Source organism: Moschus berezovskii, chromosome 7 (genome assembly GCF_049115385.1).
Source record: "Moschus berezovskii isolate FMDL1 chromosome 7, NW_MosBer_1.0, whole genome shotgun sequence".
NCBI classification, from domain to species: Eukaryota; Metazoa; Chordata; class Mammalia; order Artiodactyla; family Moschidae; genus Moschus; species Moschus berezovskii.
In genome coordinates this window covers 37,000,226-37,019,109 of record NC_142466.1, presented here as the reverse complement: position 1 = coordinate 37,019,109, position 18,884 = coordinate 37,000,226, and positions in this window count along the sequence as shown.

Below are 18,884 nucleotides of genomic sequence, written 5' to 3'. Positions count from 1 at the left end.
TCACACATCCAGTCCATTTTAGTTCACTGAGTCCTAAAATGTTGATGTTCACCCTTGCCATCTCCTGTTTGACCGCTTCCAATTTGCATTGATCCATGGACCTAACATTTCAGGTTCCTATGCATTATTGTTCTTTACAGCATCGGACTTTACTTTCATCATCAGTCACCTTCACAACTGGGTGTTGTTTTTGCTTTGGCTCCATCTCTTCATTCTTTCTAAAGTTATTTCTCCACTGATCTCTAGTAGCATATTGGGTACCTACTGACCTGGGGAGTTCCTCTTTCAGTCTCCTATCTTTTTGCCTTTTCATACTGTTCATAGGGTTCTCAAGACAAGAATACTGAAGTGGTTTGCATTCCCTTCTCAAGTGTACCATGTTTTGTCAGAACTCTCCACCATACTCTGTCCATCTTTGGTTGCCCTGTATGGCCGGGCTCATAGTTTCATTGAGTTAGACAAGGCTGTGGTCCATGTGATCAGTTTGGTTAGTTTTCTGTGATCATGGTTTTCATTCTGTCTGCCTCTAATGAGAAGGATAAGAGACTTAAGGAAGCTTCCTGATGGGAGAGACTGACTGAGGGGGAAACTGGGTCTTGTTCTAATGGGCAGGTTCACGCTCAGTAAATCTTTAATCCAACTTTCTGTTGATGGGAGAGACTGTGTTCCCTCCCTGTTGTTTGACCTGAGGCCAAACTACGGTGGACATAATGAAGATGATGGCCACCTTCTTAAAAGGTCCCATGCAAGCAGTGTTGCCGGCCACCGCAGGGTCATGCCTCCACCAGAGACTCCTGGACACTCACGGGCAAGTCTGGGTCAATCTCTTGTGGGGTCACTGCTCCTTTCTCCCATGTCTGGTACACACAAGCTTTTGTTTGTGCCCTCCAAGAGTCTATTTCCCCAGTCCTGTGTAAGTTCTGGCAGCTCTATGGTGGGGTTAATGGTGCCCTCATTCAAGAGGGCTTAAGGCATACCCAGGCCTGCTGCACCCAGAGCCCCTGTCCCTGGGGTAGGCCACTGCTGGCCTGCACCCCACAGCAGACACTCACACATGGTTCTGGCCCAATCTCTGGGGGCTCTGGGTGCTGCTGCACCAAGGTTTGTTTGAGCCCTGAGCATATCTGGGGGGTATGGAGTTTGATTCTAAGCATGGTTTTGCCCCTCCTGCCATCTTTCTGGGGCTTCTTCTTTGCCCTTGGGCATGGGGTATCTTTTTTTTGGTGGTATTCAACAATCTCCTGTAGATGATTGTTCAGCAGCGAGTTGTTGAGCAAGATGTTCAGTTCAGTTCAGTTCAGTTCAGTCACTCAGTCGTGTCCAACTCTTTGCGACCCCATGAATCACAGCATGCCAGGCCTCCCTGTCCATCACCAATTCCCGGAGTTCACTCAAACTCATGTCCATCGAGTCGGTGATGCCATCCAGCCATCTCATCCTCTGTCATCCCCTTCTCCTCCTGCCCCCAATCCCTCCTAGCATCAGAGTCTTTTCCAGTGAGTCAGCTCTCTGCATGAGGTGGCCAAAGTACTGGAGTTTCAGTCTCAGCATCAGTCCTTCCAATGAACACCCAGGACTGATCACCTTTAGGATGGACTGGTTGGATCTCCTTGTAGTCCAAGGGACTCACAAGAGTCTTCTCCTGCACCATAGTTCAAAAGCACCAATTCTTCGGTGCTCAGCTTTCCTCACGACCAAGATGTTACCCAACCCCCAAATGTCATCCTCTCCTCCTCTGTCCTTCTCCCACTGCCCTACCTCTTTCCACGCACAATTCCAACAACTGGGACATTATAAAACATTTTAAACACTATTAGAGGAAAGCAAAATTAAAATTTCAGTAATAAAAAGGAACAAAATTGAAAATATTATTTATCAAAACAAAATAGCCAAACCATGTTCAAACTCAGACCTATGTTTTTCAGATTTTAAAGAACAAAATAACCAAGTTAAATTAAGACATTGATCTAAGACATTAAAAAATACTCGCCCCATAAAACTAAGAAAAAGGAAATGTAAAAGTAGAAACAAAGCAAAAATAGAAAAATAGAATAGGTAGACAGGATTTTTTTTTAAGTAACAAAATACAAAGTTCCATAAAGCAGCAAATATAATCAAGGAAAAAAGAGAAAGATAAATTTACAAAAGGAGAACAAAAAAAAAGAAAACAAGTGCAGACTTGGAGTTGTTTAAAAATATTGAAAATCATGAAGGAATGATCAATCACTTAGGAAAGTGAATTTACTCAAACTAAGTCCAAATAAATATAGTGTGACAAAACAAGTGCATGGAAGAAAATGAAAATATTATGAAGAATTACCTCTAAAATGTTTCCAAACCAGATGTGTCTTCCAGTGAGACTTATTACATTTTCTAGAAAGAGGTAATTTTCATACTGAACAGACTTTTCCTCAGCTCATGGAAACAGATGGGAAGTTTCAAAATTAATTTTGAAAAGCTAGTACTATCTTGAAAATATAATCTTATGCGAAAGAACAAATATATAGTAAGAACAATTCCACTATGATTGCAGAAGGGAAATCCTAAATCAATATGATAAGTACACTGCAATAATAAAGTAAAAGAATAACTATTGTAATTACAGACAATACCAGCAATGAAGGGACAGTTCTCTAATTAGAAGCATATTAATAGAAATATCAAATAGATAGGAGGGAAAATGATCTTGAAAGATAAACTATAGACAATTGATAAAACTCAACATCAATTTTGGATTAACAACAGTAATAATCATAAAAAAGTTACCAGTAAATTAAAAATACCAAACATGGTTTGGATTACCAATCTCAACAATGGGTTCCTGCTACTGCTTAAGCTAATAATGCTGTGGGTCTCAAAGTTTGGTTCTCAGACCAGTAGCGTCAGCAACACCTGGGAACTTGTCTGAAATTCCATTTCTCAGATTCCATGCCAGTCCTACTGAATCAGAAACTCTGAGGGGGTATTGATTTTCTACCTGTGTTTTATTTTTAATTGGAATATAATTGCTTTACAATATTTTATTGGTTTCTGCCATACATTAACATGAATCAGTCAAAGGTAGACATATGTGCCTTCCTGTTTTGAAAAGTTTTCAAGACAGTCATGTGTTTTAACTGGTACATACTGATTCCTGAGAGAAATCAATTGTTAACATTTAAGGAATTTTGTGTGTCAGCTATTACATATAGACAATATTAAAAATTAAATATGCAAATTTACAATTCAGTTCAGTTCAGTCACTCAGTTGTGTCCGACTCTCTGCGACCCCATGAATCACAGCACGCCAGGCCTCCCTGTCAATTAAAGTATATTAAAAATCAAAGGAAAAAATATTCAAACTATATTACTTCCTAAATATTCTGCTGTATATTATCTATGTTTCCAAGGCTTTTACAGCTAGTGTATTCTACAGCATATCTATTCCCAACTGCACTTTGATACTGAATAGCTTAAAGCTGGTCATGGTAAGAGTATTTCCAGAATTTAACCCCAAGATTGGTAAATGCTAAAATTCTGGATTTGATTTATTTTGATGATTGTCTCGATCAGAGGTTGGCAAACTTCTTCTGAAAAGAACCAAAGAGTAACTACTTTAGGCTCTGTGGGCCATACAGTCTCTATTGTACCTGCCAGGGTAATGTGAAAACCACCACAGATAGTTCAGTTCAGTTCAGTTCAGTCGCTCAGTCGTGTCCGACTGAGGCATATTGAGTGCAGCACTTTCACAGCATCATCTTTTTGGATTTGAAATAGCTCAACTGGAATTCCATCACCTCCACTAGCTCTGTTTGTAGTGATGCTCTCTAAGGCCCACTTGACTTCACATTCCACAGACAGTAGTAAACACATTTGGTGTACATGGGTGTTACTGTGTTCCAATAAAATTATATTTTACTTTTTAAAGCACTGAGTCAGATTTTTGACTGTTTGCCATAGTTTGCAGACTCCTGATTTGTATTTTAAAAGAAAGATAATGAAGAGGAAAAAGATAAAGAAAATAAAAATTCAAATTAAATTTAAAGATTTTTTGTGAAAGAAGTTATTACATTCTATTCTGAAAAACACAAAAATTTGAGGAATATTCTTCTAGAATTAGGAGATAAATGATTCAGCAAGTAAGCCCCTCATACGGGTGAAAACCAAGTGAATGTTCAACATATCCGTATTGTTTCATCTTTCATATTAATCTGTGTAAACTAATATTCACACAAGAATCTCCATCCATCATTAATTGCAATCATGGGTTAGCTAAGGATACAAAAATCTTCTCAAAGTCAATTTTTACAGAATTCTGTAAAAATTAATTGTTTCAGTGGAAATTACAAGGAAGATTTTTGAGAATCACAGTTTTAGACAATATACCAAGATTAAAAGGGAAATGAGAGATATAGCTATTGATAAAAGAAGGAAAAAAAATCATTATTTGTAGATGCCTTTATTGTGCACATAGAAAACCAAAGAGAGTCAACTGAAAATTACAAAAACCATAAAGAAAGCTCAACAAACTGGTCAGATTCAAAATAAATAAGGACAAAAAAACAAAACCTTCTGTATCATGAAAAGTCAACCAGAAAAATCTGATAGAAAAAAAGGTAATATTTACAAATCCTAAAACCATATAAAATACTTACATGTAAGTTTCAAGAAATGTGTAAGATATTAAAAAGTTCCACAACGGTCTTGAAAGAAGATTTACATAGGGAAGAAATTAATATTTTAAAGATAACTCCTTCCAAAGTTTGTTGTTTTATGAATTAATATATTAACAGAATTTGAGGGCCATTTGACCCAGTGATTTTTTCAAAGTTCCCTGAAAAGAATACATGAGCCATATTTTAAGAGATTAATGAGAATGGGGGAAGGTCTAAAAATTATCCTAACATGTTTTTAAAATACTGAAAATGAGTTTAAATAACATGAGTGAAAGTGAAAGTTGCTCAGTCTTGTCTGACTCTTTGCCACACCATGGCCTGTAGCCCACCAGGCTCCTATGTCTATAGAATTCTCCAGGCAAGAATATTGGAGTGGGTAGCCATTCCTTCTCCAGGGGAACTTCTGGACCCAGGGACTGAACCTGGGTCTCCTATATTACAGGCAGATTCTTTACCATCTGAGCCACCAGGGAAGACTTTAAATAGCATAGAAATTTGTAAAAATGAGCTGAATGTGACATCCAATATGAACTATAACAGCGAGCTGACGCTCTCTGCTTATTAGCAGAGAATGTCTTTAAGTTTTTATAGTGAGAGTACTATCCATTTGAAGGAAAAGTAAACTATGCTGAATTCTATAAACTTAAAGAGAAGCACTTCACTTATCTTCCTATCCTAACCTGCCTGCCACTGATACACACTCCCACTCCCCAGGAGTAGTCACTGGCAAATGTTCACAATCAGATGTTCTTCACAGCTTATACATAGACATAACATTTGAATATCTGAATATAAAAATTCTTTATGTAAATAGAGCCATAGCATATAAGTTATTCTGCCCTCAGTCTTTAAAATCACTGGTAAATAGTGGACATTTGTATCAGTGGACATACTGATACAAAGACTTATTTCATCCCTTTTATCGGTAACACATTTCTGAGCTATGTGTTTATATCACAGTTCATCTATTTAATCCCCTTTGATGAGTATTGAGGAAGTTTCCACAGCATCGCTACTGCAACCTACTCACGATATGCACATATACACATGCATACACACAGATACATAACACACACACAAAATATATGTATTTAATGGACAGTTCTGTAATATATTTTGAGTAAATCCTTAGAAGTGAAATTACTCTGTCAAATGATGTACACATTTAAAATCTCCATAGATATTGCCCAATAGCATCACAGAAGATGCATGCCAGTTTCTACCACCAGTATATGAAAATAATGGATAAACAAGATCCTACTGCATAGCACAGGGAACTATGTCCAATCTCCTAAGATAAACCAAGATAAAAAAATAAGACTGCAGTCATGAAATTAAAGGGGGCTTGCTCCTTGGAAGAAAAGCTGTAACCAACCTCAGTTCAGTTCATTTCAGTTGCTCAGTCGTGTCCAACTCTTTGCGACCCCTTGAATCACAGCATGCCAGGCCTCCCTGTCCATCACCAACTCCCAGAGTTCACTCAAACTCATGTCCATCGAGTTGGTGATGCCATCCAGCCATCTCATTCTCTGTCGTCCCCGTCTCCTCCCACCCCCAATCCTTCCTAGCATGAGACTCTTTTCCAGAGAGTCAACTCGTCGCATGAGGTGGCCAAAGTATTGCAGTTTCAGCTTTAGCATCGGTCCTTCCAACGAACACCCAGGATCGATCTCCTTCAGAATGGACTGGTTGGATCTCCTTGCAGTCCAAGGGACTCTCAAGAGTCTTCTCCAGCACCGCAGTTCAAAAGCATCAATTCTTCGACGATCAGCTTTCTTCACAGTCCAACTCTCACATCCATACATGACCACGGGAAAAACCATAGCCTTGACTAGATGGACCTTTGTTGGCAAAGTAATGTCTCTGCTTTTTAATATGCTATCTAGATTGGTCATAACTTTCCTTCCAAGGAGTAAGTGTCTTTTAATTTCCTGGCTGCAATCAGCATCTGCAGCGATTTTGGAGCCCAAGAAAATAAAGTCTGACACTGTTTCCACTGTTTCCTCATCTATTTGCCATGAAGTGATGGGACCAGATGTCATGATCGTCGTTTTCTGAATGTTGAAACGAAACTTTTCACTCTCCTCTTTCACTTTCATCAAGAGGCTTTTGAGTTCCTCTTCACTTTCTGACCAACCTAGATAGCATATCAAAAAGCAGAGACAGACCTTTGCCGACAAAGATCCATCTAGTCAAGTCTATGGTTATTCCAGTAGTCATGTATGGATTTGAGAGTTGGACTATAAACAAAGTTGAGCACTGAAGTATTGGTGCTTTTGAATTGCTGTGGTGTTGGAGAAGACTCTTGAGAGTCCCTTGGACTGCAAGGGGATCCAACCAGTCCATCCTAAAGGAAATCAGTCCTGAATATTCATTGGAAGGACCAATGATGAAGTTGAAACTCCAATCCTCTGTCCACCTGATGCGAAGAACTGACTCACTGGAAAAGACCCTGATGCTGGGAAAGATTGAAAGCAGGAGGAGAAGGGGACGACAGAGGAGATGGTTGGATGGCATCACCGACTCAATGGACATGAGTTTGAGCATGTGCTGGGAGTTGGTGATAGACAGGGAAGCCTGGTGTGCTGCAGTACACGGAGTCGCAAAGAGTCAGCCATGACTGAGCACCTGAACTGAACTGAACTGAAGATAAACCATGATGGAAAAGAATACGTAAAAAAGAAAACATATGTGTGTGTATAAGAGAGTCACTTCACTATACAGCAGCAATTGGCACAATACTGTAAATTGACTATACTTCAATTTTTAAAAAAAGAAAAAAAAAGTCCTTTGTCTATGAAGAAATCATCAATTTGTTACTGTTAATCTGATCAGTGGTAATTGATCTCTCAGTTGTTTGTTCAATTCTTTAAAGTTATATTGCCTATATTACATTTATTAAATTTTTTCTATGAATGGTTTATTCATGTTACTAATTTTCTCTTGGATTGCTTTTATTGATTTTTATTGCATTGAGGAAATTAGTATCATGTATAATGCAAATTGTAAAATGTTTCTTTGTTCCTGTACTATGGTAGATGTTTTTGTATATTAGAAATATTGGTTTTAGATAGCAAAATATAATTACTTGGAGGGCTTCCCCAATCAAAGATTGTTTTAAAAATTATCCATGATTTCTGTTATTTTTAATTAATCTTGAATTTATTTTTATAAAGTGTTAAGTAGAGTTTCAAACTCCCCATGCCCAGTATTTGTTCAAGATGCTGGGAGCTGTTAAAAGATTTAATGATGGCCCAAAATATACAGACGCCCATTTTAAGGTATTTATAGTCTAGTTGGGTAAGACTTCTAATAATCATATACTCCCACGAAATTTGTGATCCATGCTAGAAATGAAAGGTATATAGTGCTAAATGAAATGTTTTAACTTAGAGTCAAGAAAGGCTTCATGAGGTGAAGACATATGAGCAAAAAGGACAAGGAAAGGGCTATAACTAGGTCTGTACCTTTTAACCACCTTCACCACATTCTCCCAGGCCCTTCTCCTTGCCTCTCAACCACATACCTTAGCTTTATGAGTTTGGCTTTATAGACTTCACATTTAAGTGAGATAATATACCATTTGTATTTCTCTCTGACTTATTTCACTTAGCACAATGCCCTCAAGATCCATCTATGGTGTTGCAAATGGCAATGTTTTCTTCTTTTTGTGGCTGATTAGTATCAGTCATATATTTATACTGCATTTGCTTTATCTGTTAATCCATCAGTGGACATTTAGGTCATTCCCAAGCCTTGGCTATTGTAAATAATGTTTAAGTGAACAGGAGGTACAGATCTCTCTCTAAGATAGTGATCTCATTTCCTTCAGATATACACCCAGAAGCAAAATTGCTAGATCATATAGTATTTCTATTTTTAAATTTTTAGGAAACTTCATACTGTTTTACATCGTGAAAGTGAAAGTTGCTCAGTCGTGTCCAAGTCTTTGCAACCCCATGGACTATACAGTCCATGGAACTCTCCAGGCCAGAATACCAGAGTGGGTCGCCTTTCCATTCTCCAGGGGATCTTCCCAACCCAGGGATTGAGTCCAGGTCTCCTGCATTGCAGGTAGATTCTTTACCAGTTGAGCCACAAGGGAAACCCAAGAATACAGGAACGGGTAGCCTATTCCTTCTCAAGTGGATCTACCTGACCCAGGAATCGAACTGGGGTCTCCTGCATTGCAGGTGCATTCTTTTACACTGTAGCTATCCCAATTTGCATTCCCATCAATACTGCACAAGCATTCCCTTTTCTCTACAACCTTACCAGCACGCTTTACCTCCTATCTTTTTGATAAAGGCCATTCTATCAGCTCTGAGGCAATGTCTCATTCTGATTTTTATGTGCATTTTCGTAATGATTAGTGATATTGAACACTTTTTCAGATAACTGTTGGCTGTTTGAGTATCTTCTTTGTACAAAAGTCTATTAAAATCATCTACCCATTTTTCAATTGGATTTGGGGGGATTTTTTGCTACTGAGTTGCATGAGTTTCTGACATTTTGGATACTGACCACTTACCCGATTTGTGATTTGTAAATATTTTCTCCCGTTCCATAGGCTGGCTTCTTATTTTGTCAATTATTTCTTTTACTGTGCATAAGTTTTTTTAGTTTGATGTATTTCCACTTTTTAAAAAATTTTGTTGCTTAGTCTTTAGGTGTTATAACCAAAAAAATCATTGCCAGTATCCAGTCAAGCTTTTCCCTGTGTATTCTTCTAGAGATTTTGCTTTCACATCTTACATTCAACTTTTAATCTACTTCAAATTAATGTTTTGAGTGACATAAGAGATAAATCTCATTCTTTTGCATGTGAATATCTAATTTTCCCAGCATTATTAAAAAGAGTATCTCTTCCCCATTGAGTATTCTTGGCTCCCTTGTCAAATACAAGTTAATCATGTACACATGGCTTTCTTTCTGGGTTCTTGATTATCTTCCATTAGTCCATCAGTCTGTTTTATGGCAGTACTGTATTGTTTTATAAAATAAGTTCTAAGTATAACATAAAGACTATAGTAAACAACAACATAATGACATCTTAGGAATCAGTGAAATAAAATGGAAGATAATGGTTAAGATTTAATTCAGTTGACCATTATATCTACTACTGTGGGCAAGATTCCCTTAGGAAAAAGGAAGTAGACCTCATACTCAACAAGATTCCAAAATACAGCACTCAGGTGCAACCTCAAAACTGATAGAACAATCTCAGTTCATTTCCAAGGCAAACCATTCAACATCACAGTAATCCTAGCCTGTGCTCCAACCACTGAAGCTGAAGAAACTAAATTTAACTGGTTCTATAGGCTTCCCTGGTAGCTCAGCTGGTAAAGGATATGCTTGCAATGCAAGAGACCCCAGTTTGATTCCTGGGATGGGAAAATCCCCTGGAGAAAGGATAGTCTACCACTCTATTCTTAGGTTTCCTTCAAATATAAAGTCAACTCTCCTGATTTTTGGGCTTCTCAGGTGGAGCCAGTGATTAAAAAAAAAAACCCACCTGCCAGTGTAGGAGACATAAGAGATGTGGGTTTGATCCCTGGGTTGAGAAAATCCCCTGGAGGAGAACACGACAAGTCACACCAGTATTCTTGTCTAGAAAATCCCATGGACAGAAGAGTCTGGTGGGCTACAGTACATGGGGTCACAAAGAGTAGAACACGACTAAAGCAACTCAGCATGAAGACCTACAATATTTTCTAGAACTAACACCAAAAAAAAGATGTTCTTTTCATCATAGGGGATTGGAATGCAAAAGTAGTAAGTCAAAAGATTCCTTGAATAACAGGCAAGTTTGGCCTTGGAGGACAAAATGAAGCTGGGCAAAGGCTAACAGAGTTTTGTCAAGAGAACATACTGGTCATAGCAAACACTCTTTTTCAAAAACATAAGAGACAATGCTACACATCAATTCAGTTTTGTCTCTATGTCTTATGCTTTGCGACCCCATGGACTGCAGCACGCCAGGCTTCCCTGTCCATCACCAACTCCCAGCACATGCTCAAACTCATGTCCATTGAGTCGGTGATGCCATCCAACCATCTCCTCTGTCGTCCCCTTCTCCTCCTGCCTTCACTCTTTCCCAGCATCAGGGTCTTTTCAAATGAGTCACTTCTTTGCATTAGGTGGCCAAAGTATTGGAGTTTCAACTTCAGCATCGGTCCTTCTAATGAATATTTAGGACTGATTTCCATTAGGATGGACTGGTTGGATCTCCTTGCAGTCCAAGGGACTCTCAAGAGTCTTCTCCAACAACACAGTTTAAAAGCATCAACACTTCAGTGTTCAACTTTGTTTATAGTCTAATTCTCACACCCATACATGACTACTGGAAAAACCATAGCTTTGACCAGATGGACATTTGTCGGCAAAGTAACGTCTCTACTTTTTAACATGCTGTTTAGGTTGGCCATAGCTTTTCTCCCAAGGAGTAAGTGTCTTTTAATTACACAGCTTCAGTCAAAATCTGCAGTAATTTTGGAGCCCCCCAAAATAACATAACATCTCTCACTATTCCCCTTATTTTCACACCTATTTGCCATGAGGTGATGGGACTGGATGTCCCATCAAAAAACATGATCTCAATTTTTTGAATGTTGAGTTTTAAGCCAGCTTTTTCACTCTCCTGTTTCACTTTCATCAAGAGATTCTTCAGTTCTTCACTTTCTGCTATAAGGGTGGTATCATCTGCATATCTGAGGTTATTGATATTTCTCCTGCAATCTTGATTCCAGCTTGTGCTTCATCCAGCCTGGCATTTCTCTTGGTGTACTCTGCATATAAGTTAAATAAGCAGGGTGACAATATACAACCTTGACGTACTTCTTTCCCAATTTGGAACCAGTCTGCTGTTCCATGTCCAGTTCTAACTGTTGGTTCTTGACCTGCATACAGATTTCTCAGGAGGCAAGTAAGGTGGTCTGGTATACCCATCTCTTTAAGAAGTTTGCACAGCTTGTTGTGATCCACACAAAGGCTTTGGTGTAGTAAATAAAGCATATGTTGATGTTTTTCTGTAACTCTCTTGCTTTTTCATAATCCAACAGATGTTGGCAATTTGATCTCTGGTTCCTCTGCCCTTTCTAAATCAAACTTGAACATTTGGAATTTCTTGGTTCACAAACTGTTAAAGCCTGGCTTGGAGAATTTTGAGCATTACTTTGCTACTGTGTGAGATGAGTGCAATTGTACAGCAGTCTGAACATCGGCATTGCCTTTCTTTGGGATTGGAATGAAAACTGACCTTTTCTAGTCCTGAGGCCACTGCTGAGTCTTCCAAATTTGCTGGCAAATTGAGTGCAGCACTTTCACAGCATTATCTTTTAGGATTTGAAATAGCTCAGCTGGAATTTCATCATCTCCTCTAGCTTTGTTCATAGTGATGCTTCCTAAGGCCCACTTGACTTCACATTCCAAGATATCTGGCTCTAGGTGAGTGATCACACCATTGTGGTTATCTGGGTCATGAAGATCTTTTCTGTGTATTCTTGCCACCTCCACTTAATATCTTCTGCTTCTGTTTGGTCCATAGAATTTCTGTCCTTTATTGTGCCCATCTTTTCATGAAATATTCCCTTGGTATCTCTAATTTTCTTGAAGAGATCTCTAGTCTTTCCTTTATTGTTTTCCTCTATTTTTTTTGCACTGATCACTGAGGAAGGTTTTCTTATCTCTCCTTGCTCTTCTCTGGAACTCTGCATTCAGATGGGTATATCTTTAATTTTGTCCTTTGCCTTTTGTTTCTCTTCTTTTCTCAGCTATTTGTAAGGCCTCTTCAGACAAGCATTTTGCCTTTTTGCATTTCTTTTTCTTGGGGATGGTCTTGATCACTGCCTCCTGTACAATGTCACAAATCTGTCCATATTTTTTCAGGCATTCTATCAAATCTAATCCCTTGAATCTGTTTGTCATTTCTACTGTATAATCTTAAGGGATCTGATTTAGGTTACACATGCCCAATGCTACACATGGACATCACTATATGGTCAATACCAAAATCAAATTGATTACGTTCTTTGTAGCCAAAATGGAGAAGCTTTATATCATCTGCAAAAAATGAGACCAGGAGCTAAATGTGGCTCAGATCATGAGCTCCTGATTGCAAAATTCAGGTTTAAAGTGAAGAAAGTAGGTAAAATCATTAGGCCATTCAGTTATGAGCTAAATAAAATTCCTTATGATTATACAGTGGAGGTGACAAGTAGATTTAAGGGATTAGATCTCGTAGACAGAGTGCCTGAAGAACTATGGACAGAGGTTTGTACACTGTATAGGAGGCAGTGACCAAAACCATCCCAAAAGAAAAAATAAATGCAAGAAGACAAAGTGATTGAGGAGTCTTTACAAATATCCAAGGAAAGAAGAGAAGTGAAAGGCATGAGAGGAAAGGAAGGATATATCCAACTGAATGCAGATTTCCACAGAACAGCAAAGAGATATAGAAAGGCTTTATTAAATGAACAGTGCAATGAAATAAAGGAAAGCAATAGAATAAGAAAGACTAGAGGTCTCTTCAAGAAAATTGGAGATATCAAGGGAACACTTCACGCAACAATGGGCATGATAAATGACAGAAATGTTAAGGATCTAATAAGCAGAACAGACTGGTTCCAAATAGGAAAAGGAGTACGTCAAGGTTGTATATTGTCACCCTGCTTATTTAATTTATATGCAGAGTACATCATGAGGAACGCTGGGCTGGAAGAAGCACAAGCTGGAATCAAGATTGCTGGGAGAAATATCGATAACCTCAGATATGCAGATGACAACACCCTTATGACAGAAAGTGAAGAGGAACTCAAAGGCCTCTTGATGAAAGTGAAAGAGGAGAGTGAAAAGTTTGGCTTGAAGCTTAACATTCAGAAAACGAAGATCATGGCATCTGGTCCCATCACTTCATGGGAAATAGATGGGGAAACAGTGGAAACAGTGTCAGACTTTATTTTTTTGGGCTCCAAAATCACTGCAGATGCTGATTGCAACCATGAAATTAAAAGACGCTTACTCCTTGGAAGGAAAGTTATGACCAATCTAGATAGCATATTAAAAAGCAGAGTCATTACTTTGCCAACCAAGGTCCGTCTAGTCAAGGCTATGGTTTTTCCCGTGGTCATGTATGGATGTGAGAGTTGGACTGTGAAGAAAGCTGATCACCGAAGAATTGATGCTTTTGAACTGTGGTGCTGGAGAAGACTCTTGAGAGTCCCTTGGACTGCAAGGAGATCCAACCAGTCCATTCTAAAGGAGATCAATCCTGGGTGTTCATTGGAAGGACTGATGCTAAAGCTGAAACTCCAATACTTTGGCCACCTCATGCGATGAGTTGACTCACTGGAAAAGAGTTTGATGTTAGGAGGGATTGGGGGTGGGAGGAGACAGGGACGACAGAGAATGAGATGGCTGGATGGCATCACCAACTCGATGGACATGAGTTTGAGTGAACTCCGGGAGTTGGTGATGGACAGGGAGGCCTGGCGTGCTGTGATTCATGGGGTCGCAAAGAGACACGACTAAGCGACTGAACTGAACTGAACTGAAGCAGATGAGATTAAGAAGAGTTAGTTTGCATACAGTAACAACTATCCAAGAATGTTTAGACCCACATAACCACAATGGTGTGGTCATTCACCTAGAGCCAAACATACTAGACTGTATTGTCAAGTGGGCCTTAGGAAGCATTTTTGTGAACAAAGTGAGGGGAGAATTGTTTAAATTCTTTAAAAATGATGTCGCAAAAGTGCTGCATTCAATATGTCAACAAATTTGGAATACTCAGCAGTAGCCACAACACTGTCAAAGTTCAGGTTTCATTCCATTCCCACAGAAGAGCAATGCCAAAGAATGTTCAAAGTATCATACAGTTTCATTTCACATGCTAAGAAAACAATGCTCGAGATTCTTCAATCTAGTCTTAGGCAGTATTCAGATGTATGTGAACTGAGAACTTCCAGATGTACACACTGGGTTTAGAGAAGGCAGAACAACCAGAGATCAAATTGCCAACATTCGTTGGATCATGGAAACAGCAATAGAACTGCAGAAAAATCATCTACTTCTGCTTCATTGACTATGCTAAAACCTTTGACTGTGTGGATCACAACAAACTGTGAAAAATTCTTAGAGATGGGAGTATGATACTGCCTAACTCTTAAGAAATCTGTGTGCAGATTAAGAAGCAACAGTTAGAACTGGACATGGAACAACTTACTGGTTCAAAATTGGGAAGGAATACGACAAGGCTGTATATTGTCAACCTGCTTATTTAACTGCTAAGCAGAGTATGTCATGTGAAATGCAAAGCTGGATGATCACAAGCCAGAATTAAGATTGCAGGAGAAATATCAACATCCTTCCATAATGCATATGATACCACTCTCATGGCAGAAAGTGAAGAGGAACTAAAGAGTTTCTTGATGAGGGTGAAAGAGGAGAGTGAAAAAGCTGGCTTAAAAATCAACATTCAAAAAACTAAGTTCATAGCATCCAGTCCCATCACTTCATGGCAAATAGGAGGGGGAAAATTGGAAGCAGTGACATATTTTATTTTCTTGGGCTCCAAAATCATGTGGATGGTGACTGCAGCCATGAAATTAAAAAAAAACTTGCTCTTTGGAAGGAATGGCCTTCCCCTGTGGCTCAATTGGTAAACAATCTTCCTGCAGTGCAGGGGACCTGGGTTTGATCCCTGGGTTGAGAAGATCCCCTGAAGAAGGAAAAGGCTATTCTAGTATTCTGGCCTGGAGAATTCCATGGACTTTATAGTCCCTGGGGTCACAAAGAGTTGGACACGACTGAGCAACTTTTACTCACTCACTTGGAAAGAAAGCTATGACAAATCTAGACAATAGTTTAAAAAGTAGAGATATCACTTTACCAACAATGTTTCATATAGTCAAAGCTATGGTTTTACCAGTAGCCATGTACAGAAGTTAGAGTTGGACCATAAAGGAGACAGAGCACCTAAGATTTGATGCTTTGGAATTGTGGTGCTGGAGAAGACTCTTGAGAGTCCCTTGAACAGCAAAGAGATCAAACCAGTCAATCCTAAAGAAATCAACGCTGGATAGTCATTGGAAGGACTGATGCTAAAGTTGAAGTTCTGATACTTTGGCCACCCAATGCGAAGCGTGGAATTGGAAAAGACCCTAATGCTGGAAAAGACTGAAGGTAAGAGGAGAAAGGGTTAGCAGAGAATGAGATGTCTGCCTCAATGGACATGAATTTGAGCAACCCCAGGGAGATAGTGTAGGACAGAGGAGCCTGACATGCTACAGCCCATGGGGTTGCAAAGATTTGGACACTACTTAGTGACTGAATACCAACAGCTAACAATACTGTATTGTATATTTGAGAGGCTTGTAGTAAAATATCTTAAAATTTAACAAGCAAAGAAAAATTATCATGTATGTATATGAGATAATGAATTTTAATCTCACTTCATTGATCACAATACATATATCAAATCATTTTGTTATACACCCTGACCTTACACAATGTTATATGACAATTTTATCTCCATAATATTGGAGAAAAATAAGTTAATAGAAAGTTTAAAACAAGTGAAAAGAATGAGCTATAGTTAAAGATATATAGTTAGAAGGAATAGAAGTCTTTCAGAGAGAAAACCTAAACGAGGCTTTGTGGGGAGATTACAGAATATTTTGACAATTACAATCAGAGTAAATGGATTTAGGTGAACGGTCCAGGGAAACAATGGAGGTGGCTGAAAATGTCAGCAAGAATCTGATTGGGAAGAGTCTTGGTGGTTATGCCAATGATGCCAATTTTTTTCACAAGAATAAGAAGTGGCCTTTAAAGGGTTTTAAGCTGAAAAGTGACATAATCAGAATACTTTGTATTCTGCAAGTAGTATTATTATGATAAGAAAAAGAATGAATACAAGATGGCTAGTTATTAGGTTATATTATTTGTATAATATCCATTAATATATAATATCTATTTATACAGAAAAATTAGAAAATTTCAGAAGGATGTTTCCATAAATTATATTCTTCATACAATCACTGAGAAAATGTCTTAGAAGAATATGTAATGACTGGGAAATGCTTACATTTAAGACAGGAAACAAAATTATATACATACATATGTATGTGTACATATCTATTATATATACAAAGTAGTCATGTGTCTGTATAATTATATAATTATACACAAACACACCCTATGACCATTTTACACATATGACTAGAGTAATATACAGCAACATGTTACTCTCAGTATACTTTGGATAGTACATTTATAGTCTCATTTCTATTTTTTAATTTTATAAATCTAATTTCAATGTATTATCTATGTAGGTACAATCTTTCATAAAGATTGTTATATTCCATAACAACTGTCATCCTCAAATAAAATATATCTCAAAGAAATTCTTTGCTGAAAGATTTTCAGAAGTAAAAATTGAAAGAGGTATAAAAAATATTTTCCAAAAAAAAACCAAGAGCTCATCTCTCCCTTCTAAACACTCACACATAAAAAACAAGGCCACAGTCCTGTTCCAACATGTGCGTGCACATGTACACACACACATACCCCTGCACACATGTCTGTGCAGTAACCTCAGTGTGAACCTCCTCTAGTTCTCTCTCCCTGCCCTCCTAGGTAATGGCTGGTATTCTAACCCAATTTTGCCCACCCTGCACATTCCCATGCCTCCCCAAACATGCTCCAATTAATGTACAGTAGATTGAATTCCAGGCTGTAAAACAAGAGACCTCCTGCAAAATAATCATATCAGTTCAGTACAGTTCAGTTGCTCAGTCGTGTCCGACTCTTTGTGACCCCATGAATCGCAGCACACCAGGCCTCCCTGTTCATCACCAAATCCCAGAGTTTACCCAAATTCAAGTCCATTGAGTCGGTGATGCCATTCAACCATCTCATCCTCTGTCGTAGCCTTCTCCTCATGCCCTCAATCTTTCCCAGCATCAGGGTTTTTCAAATGAGTCCACTCTTCTCATCAGGTGGCCAAAGTATTGGAGTTTCAGCTTCATCAGTCCTTCCAATGAATACCCAGGACTGATCTCTTTTAGGATGGACTGGTTGGATCTCCTTGCAGTCCAAGGGACTCTCAAGAGTCTTCTCCAGCACCACAGTTCAAAAGCATCAATTCTTCTGCGCTCAGCTTTCTTTATAGTCCAACTCTCACATTCATACATGTCTACTGGAAAAATCATAGCCTTGACTAGACAGACCTTTGTTGGCAAAGCAATGTCTCTGCTTTCTAATATGCTGGTCATAACTTTGGTCATATCTTTCCTTCCAAGGAGCAAGCATCTTTTAATTTCATGGCTGTCATCACCATCTGCTGGGATTTTGGAGCCCCGGAAAATAAAGTCAGCCACTGTTTCCACATCTATTTGCCTTGAAGTGATGGGACCGAATGTCATGATCTTAGTTTACTGAATGTTGGGCTTTAAGCCAACTTTTTTACTCTCCTCTTTCGCTTTCGTCAAGAGGCTCTTTAGTTCTTCTTCACTTTCTGCCATAAGGGTGGTGTCATCTGCATATCTGAGGTTATTGATATTTCTCCTGGAAATCTTGATTCCAGCTTGTGCTTCCTCCAGCCCAGCGTTCCTCATGATGTACTCTGCATATAAGTTAAATAAGCAGGGTGACAATATACAGCCTTGACATACTCCTTTTCCTATTTGGAACCAGTCTGTTGTTCCATGTCCAGTTCTAACTGTTGCTTCCTGACCTGCGTATAGGTTTCTCAAGAGGCAGGTCAGGTGGTCTGGTATTCCCATCTCTTTCAGAATTTTCCACAGTTTATTGTGATCCACACAGTCAAAGGCTTTGGCATTGTCAATAAAGCAGACATAGATATTTTTCTGGAACTCTCTTGCTTTTTCGATGATCCAGTGGATGTTGGCAATTTGATCTCTGGTGCCTCTGCCTTTTCTAAAACCAGCTTGAACATCTGGAAGTTCACGGTTCACATATTGCTGGAGCCTGGCTTGGAGAATTTTGAACATTACTAGCATGCGAGGTCACCTCCTGCCAAACACTGAACTTACCACTTAACTAACTTTTTCACTGCCCACTGAAGTAACAAAACAGACAAACATTATCCCTTCCCAAATACCAATTAAATGCCAAGCACATAATATGAATTATCTTATATCTTTATAATAATCATGCAAATTAGATGTTGTATTTTTACTTTAGGCTTGTGAAGTGAGAGAACACTAA